Raw genomic sequence first — 22,483 nt, forward strand, 5'->3', positions numbered from 1 at the left:
ATAGTTTTCATGCTGCACTTGATTGATCTCTCTCCACATCATAAACTCAATATCCTTTTTCTGATCAGGAAGATGGTAGTATAACCCAATGAATATGGTGTAGTCCAAGGCAACCTTAAATACAGAGTTGCTATGGAAGCCCCAAAAGCATTTGTATTGCTATCAGTTGGGGTTTGTATCCATCCATATTCTACTATATTGTATTTCATTAGATCAATTGTTGTTGTTTTATCATTTGTATTACAGTAGCACTTAGAAGACCCAAATTGGTGCCACATTCTAAAAATATTGTACATACACATAGTGAAAGACATTTCCTGCTCCAAAGATCTCACAGTAAGACAAACAACAACTGAAGAGTAGGAAAAAAGAGGTAAAACATGCAACTAAGTTCCTCTTCCCAAACAGATCCTCAGTATAGCCATTGGAAGTTGGCTAATTTCTCATAGGCTTAGTTTAGAGTAATATAAGTTTATCTTGAGGAGGAATTTAAAGGACAGGGAAGTGGCCTAAGAAGATCAGTTCAGAGCAGATTTTCTAGGTGTAAGGGTCAGCATGGAAGGAAGCACAGAGACAGTTCTGAGAAGTTGTCAGATGGGCATCAAGACTAGATTCATTGGCAGAGTGAAGGGCCTGGTGCGGTGACACAATAAGAAAGTACATAGGGAGGGGCTGAGGTCTAAAGTGAAGATGGGGTGCATGTCCTCTGGCCCCACACACATCTTAGTTTGATTATGGTGGAGAAGAGACCTTGCCAAAAAAGGCCGCACAAGATATTACACACAAACATCTAAGAACCTAGTCTTGCTAAGTGCTGAAGCACCTCAACTCCCATTTAATTCAATAGGAGAACTTAGGGCACTGAGCCCTACCACAGTGGGAAAACAATTGTATGGTATTTTATTTAAGAAATAGTAAATGATCCTGTAACTGAAGAGTCTGGACCAGATTCTAATCTCATTTATAACAATTTTAATCCAAAGAAACTGAGATCAGATACTGTCTGAAATAGATACCCATGCGGGGACAAAGTTAAGGTTGTACATTCAACCTTGACTTCCAGGTTTCTTCATTTTGGATCATGTTAATTGGTAAATTTAACATTAGATTAACTACATTTGTGTAGTTTATTATATTTATCCTACATCACAACCTGCTTTATGGAGGAGGGTGGGGAGCTGGTAGTAATTGAGATAGAAAGGGTTCAGATCTAAGAAGCAGACTTTTTTTTTTTTTTTTTTTTTTTTACATATTGCACTGTATAAAAATAATCTATGCAGAACAAGTTTAAGAGCAGCAGGTACCTAAAAAACTGTCAAATAGCACTGTTAACTATAGTAATTTATTCTATAATTTAATGTAGCCCTGACCCCTGTCACAAGTTAATACACCATGAAGAACAGTGTGCAAAAAACATGCTTATTAATGAATTGGAGAAATAATGTGACATTGTTTTTTGCCATGTTCCCATAAAATATCTTAATATTGGAGTTAGCAGAGCTTAGACAATTTTCACTATGTAATTATGTCTGTCCATATCATACTAACTTGTGCTGTGATTAAGGAGCTTTTAATTTTTAATTATGCTATCTGGAGACAGTTGTTTGATTTCAAGACAAAGATAATACTGGACATGAACTATTTTTTTTAAAAAGTATTGCCAAATGAATCTTTTCATCTGAATTTCTTATATATATTACTGGTTGACAGGTAACAGATTGCACTGCTTTAAAGGATTCTCTGGTTAATAGAATTGTATTTGTGAACCAACATCTGTAATTAAACTTAAATTTAAAAATTTTTAAATTAGGCTTAAAGGCTTAAAAAATAGGGGGTTTTGGTTATAAACAAGTAATCCCACTGAGGCCAGCTCCTGCAATGAACTTAGAACAAAATTTGACCCAATTATCTCGTAGAATTCAATATCTTTCCTGGTTCTTAGTAATGAGCAGACCTCTTAAGGTCTGGAGGTTCAATTCAATTCAGCTGAAGTGGAGTGACACACACCCAAAAATGAACGGAAACTGTTCTGCTGGAGTTTCTCTTTCCAGAGAGACAGACGGTGTGTGACATTGACTATTCTATGAGGAGGTTGTAGATGGACAGACTGCATAACATGGATGTGGCTAGTTGTTCCTATCGTACACGTTCACTGGCCACAGCCTTCATATACTGACATGCAGTGTGCCATTATTATAGTACATGGACTATGACAATGGCTGTGGGCCAGATCTGAAGATGTGCCCATCACTAGTTTTGGGGAGCCCACCCCCATTCCTGTCTTTAAACCATGGATAGGAATTACACGTTGGCTGCTTTACTTTTCTCTTAAGTCTGCTAACCTGATCAGGAAATCTTGAGAAAACAATTTTTCTTGAGCTGTACAACTCACAGCTGTACTTTGGAAAATACCTTTCCAGCCCGTGCCAGAAACAGGAAGTTCAGAGGAATATGAAAATGAACAATTAACTTAAAAATAAAATTAAATTTTCCAGACTGTTTCAGTCCACAAATAAGGTTCTTTTTGGGTCAAGTTTAGGATGAAGGAAATTAATCTTTTCTTACTTAACTTGAGTCAGTTTCACCACGTTCGAACCTCTTAGACCAAAAGAATTTTATAATTCTTTTCATAAGGGACAACCAGAGTCTTGTAACTTCATATTTCAAGAGTGACACTGTAATACTCCTTTGTCTATGAGCATATTGTGTGTGGGTTCAGATGGGCTTCAGAATAACTCCATGATGACAGCATACATGACAAATCTGCCGCATGGGCTTTACAAAAACAAAAACAAAACAAAACCACAAAAAAACAACCCCTCCCCAACCTTTAAATGTGGTTGTATTCTGAAAAATCCCTACATAAACATAGCAGTATATGGCTACATGTTAAATTCTTAGTGACTCCATTTTGAATGTTCTCATATTACAAATTTGAGGACGTTTTTGCTCATTGAGAGACCTGAAAACTTAAGCCGAGATCTGAGAGTCAAGCTGTGTTCACTTGTGCATTGTCATTAGTAATAAAGATCCCAGAGGATAAATTCTATCCAGTTACAGTTGTGCAACCACATTGTCTTCAGTGACAATGTACAGCTGTAACTGAGGTCAGAATTTGATCTTGCAGTTGGAATTTAATCAACAATTCTGCTGACAATGCAGAGTTAGCATCTCTCTCCATCTCCGTCTCCGTCTCCATCTCGCTCTCTCTCTCTGTCTCTAAGTTATTTTGGCTCTGCAGTGCAGTGTGTTGTATAAATTTAAGTTTTTCAGTTAAGTCAGCATATTATACACTGATTACACACAAGTGGATCTGTTAAAAAGCTACCATTTTTGGATAGCTACTTTTCACAGTAGAAAAACACTTTACATTTGTAACTTTGGGTTTTCCACTTCCTATCCAAGCATCATAGTTATTAGTCTATGGTCAATTCTGTCTAGAAATACTATTTCCCTCTCCTGTATATTTCTATAATTATAGGGTACAACAACCATGGATATTTTACTCATTTTTATTATTTATTTTGCAGAAGCACCTTGGGTTCCCTTGTACTAGTTATTGTGCAAATACATAATGAATATACAGTCCCTGAATCAAAGAGTTTGCAATATAAGGGGGTGATTTTCAAAAGTGCTTAAGGAATTTAGGAGCCTATATCCCACTGAAAGTCAATAGGACTTGTGCTCCTAAATTCCATGGGAGCTTTTGAAAATATCCCCCTATGTTGTTATGTCTGCAAAAAGTTATTCTGGAAATCTTTCATTACCTTAGTAATTAGTAACCAGACTAGCACAGGTACATCAGACCCTGGATGTATATGTGCACTGTGGGAGCTTCAATATAAAACAACACATATATGTGCGTATATATATATATATGAAAAAATAAAAGGTAATTTCCAACAAACTTGAGAATTCCATGTTTTGTCCTGCGCTCAGATTGGAGCTGTAATCTATTCCTGGAGTTCTACTCTGCATCACCAAAGTGGACCTCTGGCTGGAAATCTCTGTCAAACAGCAAGATCTCTAGACAACTGTGGAATTGGTAAAACAGAGAGCCACTTCTGAACTTTTTTTTCAGAATTCTTTAGAAGTATAGATCCTACTCCTGGGAGAGGTTGTATGCATCCTACGAGATGCTGAGTGTGCTCAACTAGGAGGGATGATTTCACAGAATTGGGCCCTCAGAGAATAGCTGAATAATCATTTTGTTGGTATGATTTTGAATGGCTTCTTGACTCATGCAATGCTTTGTTACTCAGGAGTTAATCATTCAAAATAAGTGCAGCCAAACACTGTTGTATTCAGTATAAGCCACATATTTGACAGAAAGCTCTTTTAGAAATGTTTATTTTACATAATACTTTCACATCTTTCTTTTACATGGATATTTCCAGCTTATTTTTCAAGAATTTCTAATTGCTCTTGGTAAGGCCAACGTCTGGATTTTGAATTCATTAAAAGTTACTGAAACCTTTATATATAGGACACAATCCCGCAATCCCGTTCTCATGTAAATAATCCTCTCGAAATCTTTAGTTCTAGTCTCTCAAGTAAGGAATTTCAGAATTGGGCCCATAGTTTGCATAAAAAGAAGATAGTTTTTAAGCTTGTTGATGTGGTTTAAAAGTTTTCTGCAGACAGAAAGCATATTTTCTAAGAGCAGTTAGGGGGAAAAAAATCTTTTCATTTATAAGAGTGCCCTTTACAAGAATTTGCCCTTGCAATCCTCACTATAGAAGCTCACCCTATAATTTTAACACTAACTTTTCAATGTGCTACTGCACTTTACAAAGTCGCAATTTTTGTCTTTTTCTCTGTGGGTTTTGACATTTTAAAATACTGTTAATGGAAATAAATTCTGAAACAGTCTTCATGGAATTAAATTGTTAAATGTAAATTTAAATGTAAATGTAATTTTTTACAATCTGAGACCTAAGTTCAGAGGCTTTTCCCCTTCACAGTTGATAATATCTCTAACACCTGGAGTGCAACAGGAAGGTACACTCATGGCCCAACTAACATTTTTAAATAATCAGTTCCTGAAGGGAAAAGAGAGAAACCCAAACTTGGGCCTTGGGAGGTAAGTAGATACCTCTGAAAATGGGTAGGTGGTATAACGACTTGAGTAGAGATGAGAGTCATCTAGTTCAGTCCTCTGCACTCATGGCAGGAGTAAGTATTATGTAGACCAGGGGTCGGCAACCTTTCAGAAGTGGTGTGCCGAGGCTTCATTTATTCACTCTAATTTAAGGTTTCGCGTGACAGTCATACATTTTAATGTTTTTAGAAGGTCTCTTTCTATAAGTCTATAATATATAACTAAACTATTGTTGTGTGTAAAGTAAATAAGGTTTTAAAATGTTTAAGAAGCTTCATTTAAAATTAAATTAAAATGCAGAGCCGCCGGACTGGTGGCCAGGACCTGGGCAATGTGAGTGCCACTGAAAATCAGCTTGCGTGCCGCCTTCGGCACACGTGCCATAGGTTGCCTACCCCTGATGTAGACCATCTGTGACAGGTGTTTGTCTAACCTGCTCATAAAAATCTCCATGATGGACATTCCACTACCTTCTTAGGCTATTTATTCCAGTGCTTAACCACCTTGATAGAAACTTTTTCCTAATGTCCAACCTTAACCTCCCTTGCTACAATTTAAACCCATTGCTTCTTGTCCTATTCTCAGAGGTTAAGGAGAACAATTTTTCTCCCTCCTCCTTGTAACAACTTTTTATGTATTTGAAAACTGTTATCATGTCTCCTCTCAGTCTTTTCTTCTCCAGATTAAACAAACCTAATGTTTTCAGTCTTCCCTCAATGGTCATGTCTTCTAGACCTTCAATCATTTTTGTTGCTCTTTTCTGAACTTTTTCCAATTTGTCCTCATCTTTCCTGAAATGTGGCGCCCAGAACTGGACACAATAATCCAGTTGAGGCCTAATCAGTGCAGAATAGAGTGGAATAATTACTTCTCATGTCTTGCTTATAACACGCCAGCTAATACATCCCAGAATGATGTTTGCTTTTCCCCCCCCCCAACAGTGTTACACTGTTCACTCATATTCAGTTTGTGATCCACTATGACCCCCAGATCCCTTTCCGCAGTACTCCTTCCTAGGCAGTCATTTCCCATTTTGTATGTGTGCAACTGATTGTTCCTTCCTAAGTGGAATACTTTGCATTTGTCCATGTTGAACTTCATTCTATTTACTTCAGACCATCTCTCCAGTTTCTCCAGATTATTTTGAATTTTAATCCTATCCTCCAAAACACTTGCAACCCCTCCCAACTTGGTGGTATCCACAAACTTTATAAGTGTACTCTGTATGCCATTATCTTAATCAGTGTTTTGTTTAATAAGAATGGACTATTGAATTAGGGCCCTAAATTAAGTTGCTTGATTTTTCCATATTACTGGGCACCCATTGGAGCCAATGACAGCTGCAGGGTGTTCAGTGCTTTCAAAATTAGGCTTCTGGTTTAAGTGCCTACTTAGACTTGGAAGCCTAACTTTAGGCAACCATCTAGGAAAATCTTTCCTTGGTTTTAAAATGCATTTACTTTTAACTTTTAGTTTAATCTAGGGTGACCAGACAGTAAATGTGAAAAATCGGGATGGGGTCGGGGGGTAATAGGAACCTATATAAGAAAAAGACCCAAAAATCAGGACTGTCCCTATAAAATTGGGACATCTGGTCACCCTAGTTTAATCCTTTTGCTGGTGGCCTTTCGCTGGGTTTTTTGTGTGCCTGTTATCCCAATAACATTCCAATGAGAACAGTGGACTGTTAAGATGCCTTAGTCCTTGTTACATTCAAGTAGAGCAGCAGAAGTTTGCTGCCTGAATATTTCTGGAACATTTACCAGAACCTTTTCCATTGAAAGGGTTAACTGGCTTGTTGTCTGGAAGCTGGCACTGTATAGTGGGAGTTGACATTTTCACACTAATTAGAACAGACTGCTGCAGTCCCTATGTACATGTAACTCATATTTAATTCAATGGAAATGTTGAGTGTGCATCAACTGCTGGATTGGGCCCAAAGTTTGCATTAGGCTGGATATTTTTGCTTTTGTGACATTCAGGAACAGTCTTATTGAGCTGTTTAGTTTTTTCACAGCTTTAATAGAGAGAATCTTTGAAAAGTTTTCATTAAATGCTGTATTAATATTAATGGGCCAACTTCTGAAGTCCTTAATCAGCCCATGCTCAGGCAAAACTCCCACTGAGATTGAGACTTGGCCCTATGGGCATGATCCGAAGGTCACTGACGTCTATTGAAATACTTCCATTGATAGGAATTGGATTTGAATCGGAGCCCATGTGTCCAGGAATTCAGGGCATTTTAAAACATACTTTTGGATCATTTTAATTCCCCATCACAGTTAATATTCACAGGGCTCTTATGTGTAAATACAACCTGTTTAAAAAAATATGATCACTATGAGCTAAATTCTAAAGGTGAAGCACTGCTCAAAGGCTTTTGAAAAGAAAATCATAGAGATGCTGTGGGGTGGAAAGTTGACTGCCCTTCCTGGCTTCCCTCAGACCCAGTGGAGTAGACATTTTAACATTATCCAAGGCAGGCATAGTAATTCATGGCTTGGTCTGTATGTGCATATAGTTTTGGCCCAATCCCGCTCCCACAAGAGTCAATAGAAGTCTTTCTACTGACTTCATTGAAGCAGGATCAGGGCCATATGCCCTCCCCAAACAACTCCTCCTACTCTCACACCTCTGTAAATTATTTGTTCTCTTAGGAGGAATAATCTATATGGGGGTACTTTATGTGGGATTGCTGCCAGGCAGAATAATGGTTCAATTAAGACTGTATTTTCAGGGTCTATGAATGCCTGTTGTAAAGTCCAATTAGTACATATTTGATTTGCCCCCATATTTGGAAGGAATCAAAAGGAAAAAGAAAAATATTTGTCCTTTCAGATGATTACATTTTAAATATAAAGAGACTGAGATGCTAAATAATCAGAGGGAGTCCTCTGACCTAATTTGTGGAGGTTGTAAACATTCATTAATGTATTTCCTTCATTCAACGCCCTGGAAGTGTAGAACTCTGCAGGTCTTACATACAGTTTCTTATATTTTGGTGAAAATGCAGCTGTAGATATCATCATGACTATGGACTTTTATAGTGCCATAAAAATTCAGTGTCACTGTAAATCCATGCTGCTGAAAATGTCGACATTTATGGCAACTTCTACAAGGACATATTTTAAAATTATATTAAAACTTGATGCAGCAACTTTTATTTAGTTAAAAAAGTAAGATTATAAAGCAAAACATTTACTCTTAACAAAGGGGCGTGATGAATACTTTATAAAAAGGAAAGAAATTGAGTAGGTTTCTTTTTAAGCAGATCAGTCAGCTTTAGAAAGCACATGATGCTCATGTCCTGTTCAGATGTAACCACTAATTGAAGGACATCATTAATATTCACTTAAATTGCATTTAATTCAGATTGTTAATACTTCTGCTTTGAGGACTCGGTGTAATTGATTTGCATAGCGTCTCTATTTTTATGAAGCAACAGAGGGTCCTGTGGCACCTTTAAGACTAACAGAAGTATTGGAGCATAAGCTTTCGTGGGTCTGATGTCTGATGAAGTGGGCAGTCACCCACGAAAGCTTATGCTCCAATACTTCTGTTAGTCTTAAAGGTGCCACAGGATCCTCTGTTGCTTTTTACAGATTCAGACTAACACGGCTACCCCTCTTTTATTTTTATGTGACTTCTTAATGCCATAGGGCAAATGGGTTGTCTGAATATTGTTCATGTGTCCATTGAGGGTCATCTATGCCCCCTATAGATTTCAACATTGCAGTGGGATTCCCTTTCCTTTGGCAGTTCCAAAGCACATTAGAGTCAATGGAAAGACTGCTTTGGATTTCAGTGTGCTTTGGATCAGGCCCAAAGTCTACCTCACAGGAACTGGTGGAAGTCATTATGCAATGTGACAGAAATGTATGATGGTATAAATCCAGGATGTTCCTGATGATGCTCAAGATGCAGCAACTTTGGGGTTCAATACTACTTCTTTTGGAGTCAATGGTAAAATGCCCATTGACTTCAGTATCAGGTCGGTATATCTCAAAAAGCTGTGCAAAAATATTGGGTGTTTGCTGAAAACAGTGACGCTTTTGTTTTTGCAGAGTATTAATATCACGGGAGTTTAGGGATTGATCATGTGCCCACTGAAGTCAATGGTAAAGCTCCCATTGATTTCACTGGGGCAGGATAAAACTCATTGAGAGTTAGGCACCTAAATACTTTTTGAGGATTTGGGCCTTAGTGTTGATGAAAGGTGCTGAGTTGGAAGCCCTGAAATTCTACCTGAATGCACGGGGTAAACATGGAGTGGGCACCCTGCCCTCCTTGCTCTGACTTTTCCATGCTGCTATGCCAGTGCATCTCCATCCTGAACTGGACAATCATCTCTAGGTGTCAGAGCAGTTTAGCCTCTATAGTGCTGTGTTTTTTTCATATGCAGTGAGCAGCCATGTACTTTTGTTTTAGATTAAGGGAAAGAAGAAAATGAAAGTCACCCTGAGAGAGCACAGTGTGTGACTCTCCTGCAATAGCAAGTGTGATATAAAGGAAATGGCACTTACATAGCATATATTCATATAATTCTTGGCCTTTCTGTTGGGACTGTCAACCAAGCTGCTCTTCCATTCAGTGTTAAGGGTGGTGTTGCTGGGTGTGATGGGGATGGTTGCTCATTGTGGTCTGGACTGAGACCACCAATTCATTGCACATAGAGCACCAAACAAACTTTAAGTAAGTAATGACTTTCAGTCCTGGGCTGCATTTGAAACAGAAGCCTCAAGATAAAATGCACCATATCCTATTGCCAGTACACTTCCCCCATCCTGTTTGACAGGCTCTCTCTACTCTTATATTATCACTAGGCATTAGCCTCTATAAACAGCTCTGAGGCTGCCCACAGAAGACAATCAATGACAGATTATTTTATTTTCAAATATATTTTATTGAGAGTCTTGTCAGGTCAACAACACTTCTACAAGCCTATGGGGCTGATACAAGAAGTATCTCCAAGTCTCAATTTTCACATGCCATGCTGTGAATAACTAATTTCTATGCCCCAAAGAAAGAGCTATTGATGCATATGATCACTAAACAGTACTGCTTGGTCTAAGCCATCTTATTTCAGAGGAGGGTTCTATAAAAGGCTGCATGTGTTTAACAATGCCCAGTTGCATTAATACCTTGAGATATTCTAGATGGGATGTAGGAGAAGGATTTTTTTCTAGCAGTGGTCATAATTTGATGCACTTAAAAAAAACAGATAGCAAGAACAAAAAGACATGTGTGCCTGATATGGAATAAAAGGCTGTTTGCACCTAATATATTATAGAAAAGTTCAAAGACAGCTTAACCTTGTAAAAATGTTACCTCTGTAATTCTGCCAAGATAAGTGGCTGTATGAATTATTACTTTGACTTGCACACATGACTTTTTCAGAAATTATCTAACTTGTGCATTCATTAATTGGTGATTTTCATATGCCGGGCTCTTCCCTTTTCACTCAAACTCCCACTTATTAAAAACTTGTGCATCCTTCTGCCCTCAAATATATAGTATTCAGCTCTTCCATTGCCTGGTAAATGCTCCAGGTTACTCATTATCTATCTTGTTGGATATACATTACATGGAAAATGCAATCAGTGGTAGTTATGATAACCTAAAATCAGCCATTCCCAGCAGCTGCTCCATGAACTACATGCTGGTGGACCGTGGAAAGCTCTCAGGTCACTTGTTACTGGCTCCTATTACTTTCATTATCTTTAATAGGCCTCCAGATTTGCAAAGAACAACAGGAGGGCCTTAAAAATACAGAAGGAAACTAGAAAGGAGAGCAACCTAGCTACTTCTGTAGGAGATGCTGCCACATAGAATGAAGTGACTACACAGGAGCCATCCTTAATGAGCGGACCACCAATAGGGCTGGTCTTACTCAGGAGTGAGGTTCGGGGATAAGCGAATGAGGCAACAATTCTATGTAGCTGTGGAAGCAGAGAAGCAGGTAGCCATGTGGCAAACAAATGTATTGTTAGGAAAGATGAAACAAAGAAGAAAAGGGGAGTGACTTTCACTGATACTTTTTGAAAAGGACAAAGCACTTATTGCTCTAAAGAAATCTAAATAGACCTAAATACGTAGCTAAATAGAGCTGATTGAAAAATAACTGCAGTCATTTTATGTTGGATGTTCAGTGCCTTAATTCAAAAAAGGTATGGCCAGTTTGTGTCAGAGTCCTACTCTCCCTGTCTCACCTCCCAACACAAATAATTAACACTTAGCCTGAGAGCAGGCATAAAAATTTTCATGCAAGTTGAAAGAGATGTTGGAAAGTGGCATCTATAATGAAAGCTAGGTTGCAACTCAGCTATAGGACTACAGTCATGGCTCCATAAAAAGATAGTCATCTCCTGTATGGTCTAAGAATTAAGATTTGCTGGGTCATACCCGTGGTCTGTCTAGATCATTTTCCTGTCTGCAACAGTGGCCAGCACCAGATGCTTCAGAGGAAAGTGCAAGTTATTCTGCAGTAGACAAGCATAGGGTAATATACTCCCCCCTGCCCACACACACACCTTATAGTATTATCCTAATCCCTAATAGAGTTGTCTTATGCCTTGAGAGAGTTGTATTTCCCTTCTGATACACTTTTTGTTAGCATCAGCTCTATAATCCAGGATATTCTTGTAATTCATACAAACATCCAATTCCTCTTGGAATCTTGCTAAGGTTCTGGGCCACAACAATAGTCTATGGCAGTTTTTTCCACTGTCCAGTTATATACATTGTGCATGAAAATATCTATTTTTCTCAGGCTTGAATTTTCCACCTTTTAATTTAATTGAATGTCAACTTGTTTTGCGTCATGACACAGGGAGAAAAAATATCCTGATCTCCCTTCTCTTTACCATTTATTATTGTATATCCTTTTAGCACGTCCCCTCTTATTTTTCCCTTTTCTAAGGTAAACAATCCTGTTCTTTTCAAATTCTCTCTGTAGAAATTTTTCCCCAATGCCCCTAATCATCCTTGTCAGACTCCTGTGAACCCTCTCTAATTCTGTTACATCACTTTAGGTGAAAGAAAAAAACATAAACCAAAGGTGAACAATTATGCCACCAGAATCAGAAAGGAGAAGACAAACTCAAAAAGTGATAGCCTGATGGTAACATTCATTTATTATTTTAGATGCTCTCTTCTTTTCTTATATGTAATTGTTTTCAAAGAAAGACCACTCATGGTATGATGGAGTATAGTCACTAAGAGCCAATGTCACTGCAGGAAGCCACACAAGCTGATACTTTGAACATGAAATAAGAAGGCTTTGGAGAATTTGGGAAAGCTGGAAGCTGATTAAATGATGAGTGGGCAATGGTTTATATCTTACTCTTTTTAGCAGTAATTTCTTGTAGCATCCCTTCACTGCAATTTGTAATTTCATGTCCAGGTCCTCTGGTGCATTAGGGCACTTTTGCACTGCTCTGCTGGTGCAAAGCTGCCCTAAAGGTGGCTTAATTGACAATAAGGATGATGCAGTGTGCAGGCATAGATGTCTAGTTGCGTACAGATGCCATAGCGGTTCTTACACCGTCACCCTCCTTTGGGCCTATTTAGGAGGCATGGCTAAAGGAAAAGGATGTGGTCAGGGCATCCTTGCACTGTGGTGATTCTCACCTGCCAGTACATCTCCTTGGGGTCTTTGGCCCCCATTGCAATAAGAGCTGCCTTGAGGCTCTTCAAACTTGCACTGAAGCCCTGGCCCAGCATAGAGGACCCTCTGTGGAACGTAGGGAAGGGGGCTAGGGCTATCAAAGGTGTCTCAAAGCCACTTTGCACTCCTCCTTAGGTCTGGTCTACACTAGAAAGTTCAGTCAATGTAAGATGCCTCGCATCAATCTAGCTGTGCATGTGTCTCCACTCAAATTTGTCTCCTGCCGATGTAAGCACCCTGTTACAGTGACACGGTAACATCACCTACCCGAATGTCATTCAGCCACGGTCAACATACTGTGCTCAATGCAGTGCAAGTGTAGATGCTGCCTGACTATCTTGACCCTAACAGTCTTCCAGCAGTTGTCCCACAATGCCCAACACTGACCGCTCTGGTCGCCGTTGTAAATTCCACTACCCAGGAGTTGTGGAAACCGGAAGCAACTCTCTCCCCCCTTTAAAATACCCCATATTTTTAGAATTCCTTTTCCTGATTGCCCAGCTCGGAGAGCACACCTAGCAGCTCTCCCTTGTTGCGTACAACTGCCCAGTTGAGCATACCATTTACACATTCTAGACACTTTCCTGCCTGAAGCAGACAGGAAGTATTGGATCTCCTGGGCCTGTGGAGAGAAGAGACTGTGCAGGCATAGCTACACAGCAGTTATAGAAACGTGGACATCTACGAGCAGATTGCATGGAGGATGCTGGAGAAGGGGTATGACAGGATCATCAGCATTGCTGTGTGAAAGTGAAGGAACTGCGGCAGGCATACCAAGGGCCAAGAAGGTCAGCAGTCCATCTAGTGCTGAGCCACAGACTTGCCACTTTTACAATGAGCTGCATGCCATACTTGGAAGAGATCCCACCAGCACCCTGCACAGCACTGTGAATACTTCCAAGGAGCCTGAGATGCCATGAATAGCAAAGAGCAGGATGGGGGACAAGAGATTGGGGAATCCAGCTAAGCTGCTAGCCAGGACTTGTTCAAGACTCCACTGCAGTCTAGCCAGTCCCAGCAGCTGAGTACCAGCAAGCCCGACGCAGGGGGAGGAAGCTTAGGTAAGTGTGTGAATGCCTTTTCCATTACAACATTTAAATATACAGATGGCACTTGACCCCATACTGAGAAGGACACAGCTATTGACTTCTCATTAATTTATTCATACTAGAAGAGATAGTGGTACAACTAAGAAAGGTAGACTTGGGCATGCAGAACAGTTTGTTTAGGTACATAGGGATGTCCTTTAACTCATCCTGAGAGAGCTCAATGAAACTTCCAGGGAGGTACTCTGCAATCATCTCCCTAAGGTTTCTAGGGATTGTAGTGTTATTTTTTTCTCCACAGCAGGACACTTTCTCATGCCAGTCTGCGATGACATCAGCAGGTATCATTACAGTAAACAGGCTAGCAGCATATGGGCTTTGGAGCATCTTTGTTAGCTGCTGGAGAAGCCCCATTACGTCCTGTACATCTCCCTCTCCTTTTTCTGCTGGGACTTTCTCCTGTCCTCTCTTTCTTTCTCTGTATTGTCCAAAATATTAAACCTCCATGCCCTCTGTTCATGGTCCAGTGCAGCACTGACTTGCAGGATCTCTGAGAACTTGTCTTCCCTAGTTGTCTTCTTTCTCCTCCTTATCCTGGTGAGGTGTTCCACAGTTGTGGAGGGAAACCCCTCAAGGCCGCAACAGCAGCAGCTACAGATAAACACAACAGATGTATCATTGAATTTATAGGCTTCCATCAGCTGTATACCTCTGCACTGAGTTTTTTTAATATTGCCTGTGCTTGGCTGTTCAAACTCAGCAGATAGTCGCTCCACCTCCGCCCTCCACCCTGGCAGCAACTCGTCCCTCTTAGTTTCACAGATGTTATGCAGGACACAATAGGAAGTTATAACCATTAGGATATTTTTCTCACAGAGATCCAATCTTCTGAGCAAACAACACCAGCATCCCTTCAATCTACCAAAAGCACATTCGACTACCATTCTTCACTTGCTGAGCGGATAGTTGATTCTTTCCTTACTGCTATTGAGATGACCAGTGTACAGCTTCATGAGCCAGGGGAACAAGGGGTAGGCTGGGTTCCCCAGGATTGCTCTTGAATTTTGAAATCACTAATGGAAATCCAACAGTCAGGAAAGAAAGTCCCTGGTTGCATCTTTCTGAACAATCCTGTGTTCTTAAAAATGTGAGCATCATGGACTTTCCCTGACCAGACAACACTAATGTTGGTGAAGTGTCCCTGGTGATCCATCAATTCTTGCATAATGATAGGAAAGTAGCCTTTTCTGTTGATGGATTCTATGGCAAGGTTGTCTGATGCCAAAATAGGGATGTGCATACCACCTATAGCACCACTACACTTTGGGAACCTCTTTATTGCAAATCCATCCACTAGACTCATAGACTCATAGACTTTAAGGTCAGAAGGGACCATTATGATCATCTGGTCTGACCCCCTGCATGCTGCAGGCCACAAAACCGTCCCTACCCTTCCCTTGACTCTGCTGATGAAGTCCCCAAATCCTGTGTTTTAGTGACTTCAATTGGCAGAGAACCCTCCTGCTAGCGATCCCTGCCCCATGCTGCGGAGGAAGGCAAAAAACATCCAGGGCCTCAGCCAATCTGGAGGAAAATTCCTTCCCGACCCCAAATATGGCGATCAGTAAGACCCCGAGCATGTAGGCAAGAGTCTCCAGCCTGACCCTTGTTAGCCATTATACTATTTACCTACCATTGCTCGGTATTCCTCAGCTAATATGTTTTACTATTAAACCATTCCCTCCATAAACTTATCTAACTTAATCTTAAAACCAGACAGGTCCCTTGCCCCCACTGTATGTTCTGCACACTAATGAAAGTCACAGTCCTGCACAGCAGGAGATGTTTAATGGTGTGATGTCACCCAGACCAGTAAGGGGGTTCTGCCACTGCCAGATTTATAACTTTGGGTGCCTTCATGCTATGCTACTATGGCTCAGAGCTCTGACACCAGTAGCCAGCCCGTAAGCGTAAAGGTCTGAGCCTGACTTCCACCTGTCGAGTTCCTTCTTGCACAGTGACCTCAACAGCCCTTCTGGTCCCAAGTCTCCCCAGATCCATCCCGCAAGTTCTTAACTACCAGACACTTTTCCCTTCTGGCTCATCACCCCCAAAGGAGTGAAACTTGCCCCTCAGTTATCAGTCCACTGATAACTGCACAACAGAGACAAGATTATGGCAAAAATTAACAAAGTTTATGTGATAGAAAAATCACAGATTCAAGGATAAAATAGTAAGAAAAAGCAAGCGCACAAATTACACATAAATTAAAACATAAAGACACAACCTCAGGCTTTATACTTCTATACTAGCTAAATTCCCTTCTCTAATACAAGTTACCTATTGCCTCTGAACAGATCCCAGCTTGCCCTCTATCCTAGAGGGGATTCAGTATTTCATGGATAGCACCCCACTTAGATATTGGCACACTGTTTCTGGAGAGGCATCACTTCAAATCCCATTCCTTGTAACAGGGTTTGCAGTTCTTTTCTTTCTCTTAGACTATGGTAATTCATGGTGACCACAGAGCAGGGGAAAACACCCTATTGCCTTAGTTTCCCAAGGGTGGGCGGGGGGAGGGAGGTTTCTTTTCGGTTTCAGTGTCCTGTCCATCCATTAACTTTAATGGTCCATCATTGTCTTTCCCGGGGTTGTACAATGCTGGGTATGTAGAGTTAGTTTCATGTAAATAACTAGCCTGGAGATGCCCCTCTTTGCCTGATTGCTTCCCTACACTGCTGTGAGATGATGCTGTAGTTGCAGCCTAGTTATAATTACCGTGTTCTATACATATATACATACATGATCTGTGTACATATCTCCTAATGACCATCAAGTTCAGAATATTACACACTTTCATAAAAGACCTTTCTTGACATATATTTATACACAATACCATTGTATATAACCAGTTGATTCGATTGTTTATTCTTTGGGTTTCAGACACCCTGTTTATCCCTTGGGGTGTTTGGACCCTGATTCTCACGAAGGGCCCTCCACGTTTGCATGATAATGGGCCCCCCTGTGGCTTTTCCAACTGCAAAATAATTCCCCATTGCCTTTAGCAATCTGGCATTGCAAGCTTCCACAGAGGAATGACCACTCGCTTCTCAGCTGTCAATGTAGCTCTCATTCTGGTGTCCCTGCATTGGATGGCTGGGGCAAACTCAGCACACAGATCCAGGAATGTGGTCTTTCTCATCTGAAAGTTCTGTAGCCACTGCTCATCATCCAAACCTGCAGTACGATGCAAACTCACCAGTCAGTGCTTGTCTCTTGGACCCAGAAGCAACATTCCACCATTGGCAGCTGCTCTCTGAATGCCACTAACAACCTTGAATTGATTTTTGCTATATCCTACAGCAATCTGTCCTCCATGAAATTGCCATCCCCGTCATCCCATTGCTGCAGTACTTCTTGAGGCTCTGTAAATATTGGAGGATCATTCATCCAGTGTTTGCAACACTCGTGACAATAGAGTAGAGCTCTGCAGTCTCCATGCTTCTGTCAGAGATGGTGGACAGAGAGAAGGGCTTCGTGGATTAGTGGGATTTTTTTAACAAAGCATGAAAATTTGGTATATGTGTTAATTATGGGAAAGAGAAAGTTGCATGATAGGAACTTTACCTCTAGCTTCCAGCCAACCCTTCATGAATTGTTTCTGCCCTACCATGCATTGCAAAAATTTCCCAAAAGATAGTGCGCTGGATGATGGCAAGTTGCACACTGGGATAACTACCCAGTGTGCACTGCATTGTGCATCAACACAGGCATTTGTGTTGATTACATGCTGTGCCAATGCAAGGAGCCAGGAATGCATGTGCATGACCAATATACTGACTGCGGTGGCTTTATGCTGACATAGCATGCGTTCGCAAAAGTGTGTAGTATAGACATGGTCTTAGCTGCACAGAATGCTCCTAGGCTGCAGTTCAGGATCCCAATGAATGTCTTTTTTTTTTAAGTTTAAGAGAAAATGGCCCACATACTCCCTCAGTTTTGAAAATAATGTGCTCATCTCTGCTTCGCTTTGAAAATATATTTCAATTGGACAAGCATTCTACTTTATGCAAAAGGAGAAAAAGCTTTTAAACAAGAGAGTCTTGCATCTTTCTCTTCCGAAAGCCTCAGTCTATCTTAGTTACGCGGAATGCAAAGATTTAGGAGCATGTTAACCAATAATAGTTATTCAATCCAAACTGTAAGGGTAACTTACTATGGGCACTGGAGGCTGAGATGGGATATTGTACTTGGATACGTACAGAATATGGGAAACTGTTCTGCTGTTTTATGGAGCAGCAATCATATTTAGTTTAATGTCTTATAAGTCCCATAAAATGACATTAGGAAATTTTGCTATTTGGCTGGTGAACAATCTAAGCAGTGGTGTTAACTCATCATAACAATACTACTTTGAATGTTCAAGCCTCATAAAATTTGGGATATAAATATGCCAGATCAACCAAATGAGATCAGAGAGCCTGTTTAGGTCCTTGGTGTAGGCTGGGTACATTTTGTACCTGCTATGCTTACATTAAAAGTGCCAACTTCAGAGTAATGATGGGCCAGCCTCAAAACATTTGGCAGTTTAGATAACATCCAAAAATCTGGTGCTTACCCAAAGCTTATCAGAATCTCTCTTACCTGTAAGACTGGGCAGGAAGTCTAAGGAGAACTTAAGCTTTCTTGAAGTATTTCTGCCCTTCTGTTTCTAAGCCTGTCCAATACCAAGATGTGCTTAGACACATATGAAAATGAAAAGTAAGAGTAAAGAGGGAATAGGATATTCTGTATCTTTCGTGTTAAATTTAATTTTAGTGTGAAGATTTAAGACAGGGCCAGATCTGAAGCTGGTGTAAATCAGAGTAGGTTTACCAAAACTAGTGGAGCTATGCCGATTTACATCCAGGGAGGATTTATCTAGGAACCTTTCTGTTTATCTGACTGTTCATTCCTGTTTGACTTATAGCCTTCTCTTGAGACATTCAGAACTCCCATTGATATCAGTCACCTTCTGGATAAAAGTCAGTAAGTGCATTCATTTTAATGAATAGGATCATTTGATTCCTTTAGTGAACACAGTTATTTTATTGGTTTACTTCTTATGGTAATTCTGTATGATAACAAATACGTTAAGAAGAATAGAAGTACCCCATAACATCAAAGTGGTCATAAGCCTGCAGTTGGGGGGTCATGTCTTTAGTTCAACAACTCTAGCCTCCTCTAACTGCACCTCCTAAAGTCAGTTTACACTTCCAGCTTTTCCCGACTCATTGCTAGTACTGACCCTGAAAACAAGAGTTCTAGAATATTGTACCATCTGGAAAAGGCATGGAGAACAAGCAGTGTGAGAAGGAACAGAAGGAAATGAGGACTGAGATGTAGACAGGGGTATTGTTGAGAAGTGCCTTGAAGATGAAGATGTGGTATTTAACATTTTGTTGCAAAAAGTGAGGAGAAGCCAAAGATTCAAAAGGGGGTAGGGGTGCAACCTGATTACAGTGGCAGGAAAGGAACAAGATTTTGGCAGCAGCATTTTGAATAGACTGAAGGGGAGTTTGCTGATGAGACCTCACCAAGGCCTAGACTAGGGATTTAGCTGTAGGCAGACAAGTTTGGGGACAAGTTATTATCTGAAAAAATATTAAAGAAAAACTAAAATAAAAATCTCCTAATACATCACTTGTCATAGGAATAGCAGGAATTTGCCAACAAGATAGTAATCAAATGAATGCTAGAATTAACTGAAACCAAATCCCACAACCAGGAACAGATTTACCATGAAACAAACCGTGTGGTGGCACGGGGCCCCCATGACATGGGGGGCCCCCAAAATACAGGATAAATCTCATCTGACAACCTGCCCCCAACCTGCCCCGGCAGCGGCACTGCAGGGCACAGCGGCACTGCCTGCCGTGGCTGGTGGCTCCACGCCACTCCTGGAAGCGGCCGGCTGCTGGCACGTCTCTGCCCTGGGCAGCGCAAGGAGACCTGCTGCCTCCCTTCCCCCCAGGAGGTGCACAGGGATGTGCCAGCATCAGGGCTAAGGCAGCTCCCTGCCTGCCTCTGCCTCCCTCCCTCCATGCCGCTCCCAGAAGCGGCCGGCATGTCCCTGCAGTCCCTGGGGAGGGTGGGTGTCTCTGCGTGCTGCCCCCACCCTGAGCGCCAACTGTGCAGCTCCCATTGGCCAAGAATTGCGGCCAATGGGGGCTGCAGGGTCAGCATCTGTGGGCAACAGCGCACGGAGACCCCCTGCCCTCCGCTGTCTAGGAGCTGCTGTCAGAGGGGTGTGTGTGCCGGTCACTTTGGGATCTGCGCCGCCCAAGGTAAACTCCACCTCCCTTGACCCCCCACATACCCCAACCTCCTGCCCCAGCCCAGAGCCCGCACCCAAACTTCCTCCCAGAGCCTGCATCCCTCACCCCCTCCCACACTTCAATCTCCTGCCTCAGCCCAGAGCCCGCACCCAGCATCCAAACTCCCTCCCAGAGCCCGACCCCCGCACCCCCTCCTGCACCCCAACCCCCTCTCCCAATCAAGGTACCTCACTTAGTTTTCATTTACTTCCCATTATTTATAATATAGGAGGGGGATGGAAAAAAAAGAGTCAAAAATGGGGGGCAGATAAGAGAGAATGTTCTTTTTCTTGGCTGGGTCCCGAGGGAGGGAGGGCGAAAATGAAGCTGAGCACAGGGCCCCACTAATCTAAATCCCTCAATCCACACCAACACACGTAAATGCAGTCTGAAAAAGGAGATAAACCTCTTCAGAGGACAGTAAGAGTGGGATAAAACAATACATTTCAAACAAAGTTTACAAGCATGTTTTCCACTGAAAATAAACGTGTGTGCATGCGTGCGTGTGTGTAAAATAGCCCATAGGGCTACTGAGGCTACAACACTGGACTATTCAGAGTGTAGGTGTGTAGCTTCCTGGGGGTCTGAGAAGAGAAAAAATCTTTACAGAAAGACTGCTCCAAAACACATTGTGGTGTTTTCAGTTCTGCAGCAAGTAGTCTGCAATTTCCTGATGGTTTTGGACCCCAGTTTTCAAACTTGCACAATCACAGTAGATGCCCAAATCCTGCATTTGGAGGGTTAAATCAACATTTGGACCTGTGACAAAATGTAAAGACACTCTGGCTCCCTGAGTTCCTGCCTATCACATGGCTAGGCAGAATTCTAAAAGGAAAGGGGAAACTGGTAGATAGGAGGAAGGTATGTCCTCTTTCTTCCCAGCTGGCTGAAACTGGAAACACCTCAAGTGGTTTTATTAATTTGTACTCTGAGCTGACTTGTTCTGGTTTTGTGTTTTTGGAAATGAAGGAAGCCATGAGGAAAGAGATGAGAAATGACCTGTAATAGGCACTTATACTTTTCCTTCCACACTGGCGAGTCTGCACACTGGCTTACAAGGCCCAAATCCTGAAATTGTCTGCCTGCTCATGTAAAACCCTGGTAACTTCACTGGGCGTGGTGAGGGCTTACATAGTTCCTTCCACATGGAACTGCTTGGAGGATAGGGGGCATAATGTCTAAAAAGGTTCTCTGCCCATTTTGAGCATTCACTTATTTGACTTGAGCACTTAGCTTTTATTTGCCCAGGTTTTCGAACTAACCCCTTTAATTGTTTTTGATTGTACTTAATGAAAACATTTAGACCTTAAAATTTCTTCTTGGGTATAATTTTTTTCAGACTTCTGAACAGATTTTGAAATATTGAAATAAAATAAAGGCAGTTGGTTTCTAGATACTGCTTTTATTGCATCTGTCAGCAAATAATATTTTTATTGTTAGAATTAGAAATGGGCAAGCTTGTTTGGGGTAAAAATAAAAATTGATCTGAGCCTTGGTTTCAAACTCAGCTTTTCTAGATATTCAGAAAGTTTGGATTATTTATTTATTTATTTATTTTATTATCCATGAGTACTGGCTCTTTTTTTTTCCTGGATGAGATAGGGTTGCCAGGTGTCCAGTTTTCAATGGGAACACCCAGTCAAAAAGGGACCATGGCAGTTCAGGTCAGCACTGCTGACTGGGCTGTTAAAAGTCCAGTTGGTGGTGCAGGCAGGCTCCCTACCCAGCTCCGCACAGCTCCTGGAAGCGACAATATGTCCCTCCAGCTCCTAGGCGTAGGGTGGCCACAGGGTCTCCGCGTGCTGCCTCCACCCTGAGCGCTGGCTCTGCAGCTCCCATTGACCGGGAACCGTGGCCAAAGGGAACTGTGGGAACAACACCTGTGGGGGGGACATGTTGGCCTTCCTGGGAGCTACCTGAGATAAACCGGAGTCTGCTCCCCTCAACCTCTCCCGCACGCCAAAGCCCTTATCCCTGGCCCCACCCCAAATCCCACACCCCCAGATGGAGCCCTCACCCCCCCCTGCACTCCAACCCCCTGCCCCAACCTGGCCCCCTCTTGCACCCAAACCTCTCATTCCCACACCAGAGCCCACACCCCTGCCAGAGCTCTCACCCCCCCACACACACTCCAAACCCGTCAGCCCTAGCTCAAAGCCCCCTCCTGCACTCCAAAATCCTTATCCCCAGCCCCACCCCAGAGCCCACACCCCCAGCCAGAGCCTTCATCCCTTCCCACATTCTAACCCCCTGCCCCAACCAGGAGCCCCTCCCACACTCCAATTTCTTTCAGAATGCAGAAAATTTCCACACA

This window comes from Malaclemys terrapin, chromosome 1 (genome assembly GCF_027887155.1).
Source record: "Malaclemys terrapin pileata isolate rMalTer1 chromosome 1, rMalTer1.hap1, whole genome shotgun sequence".
Classification (NCBI taxonomy): Eukaryota; Metazoa; Chordata; order Testudines; family Emydidae; genus Malaclemys; species Malaclemys terrapin.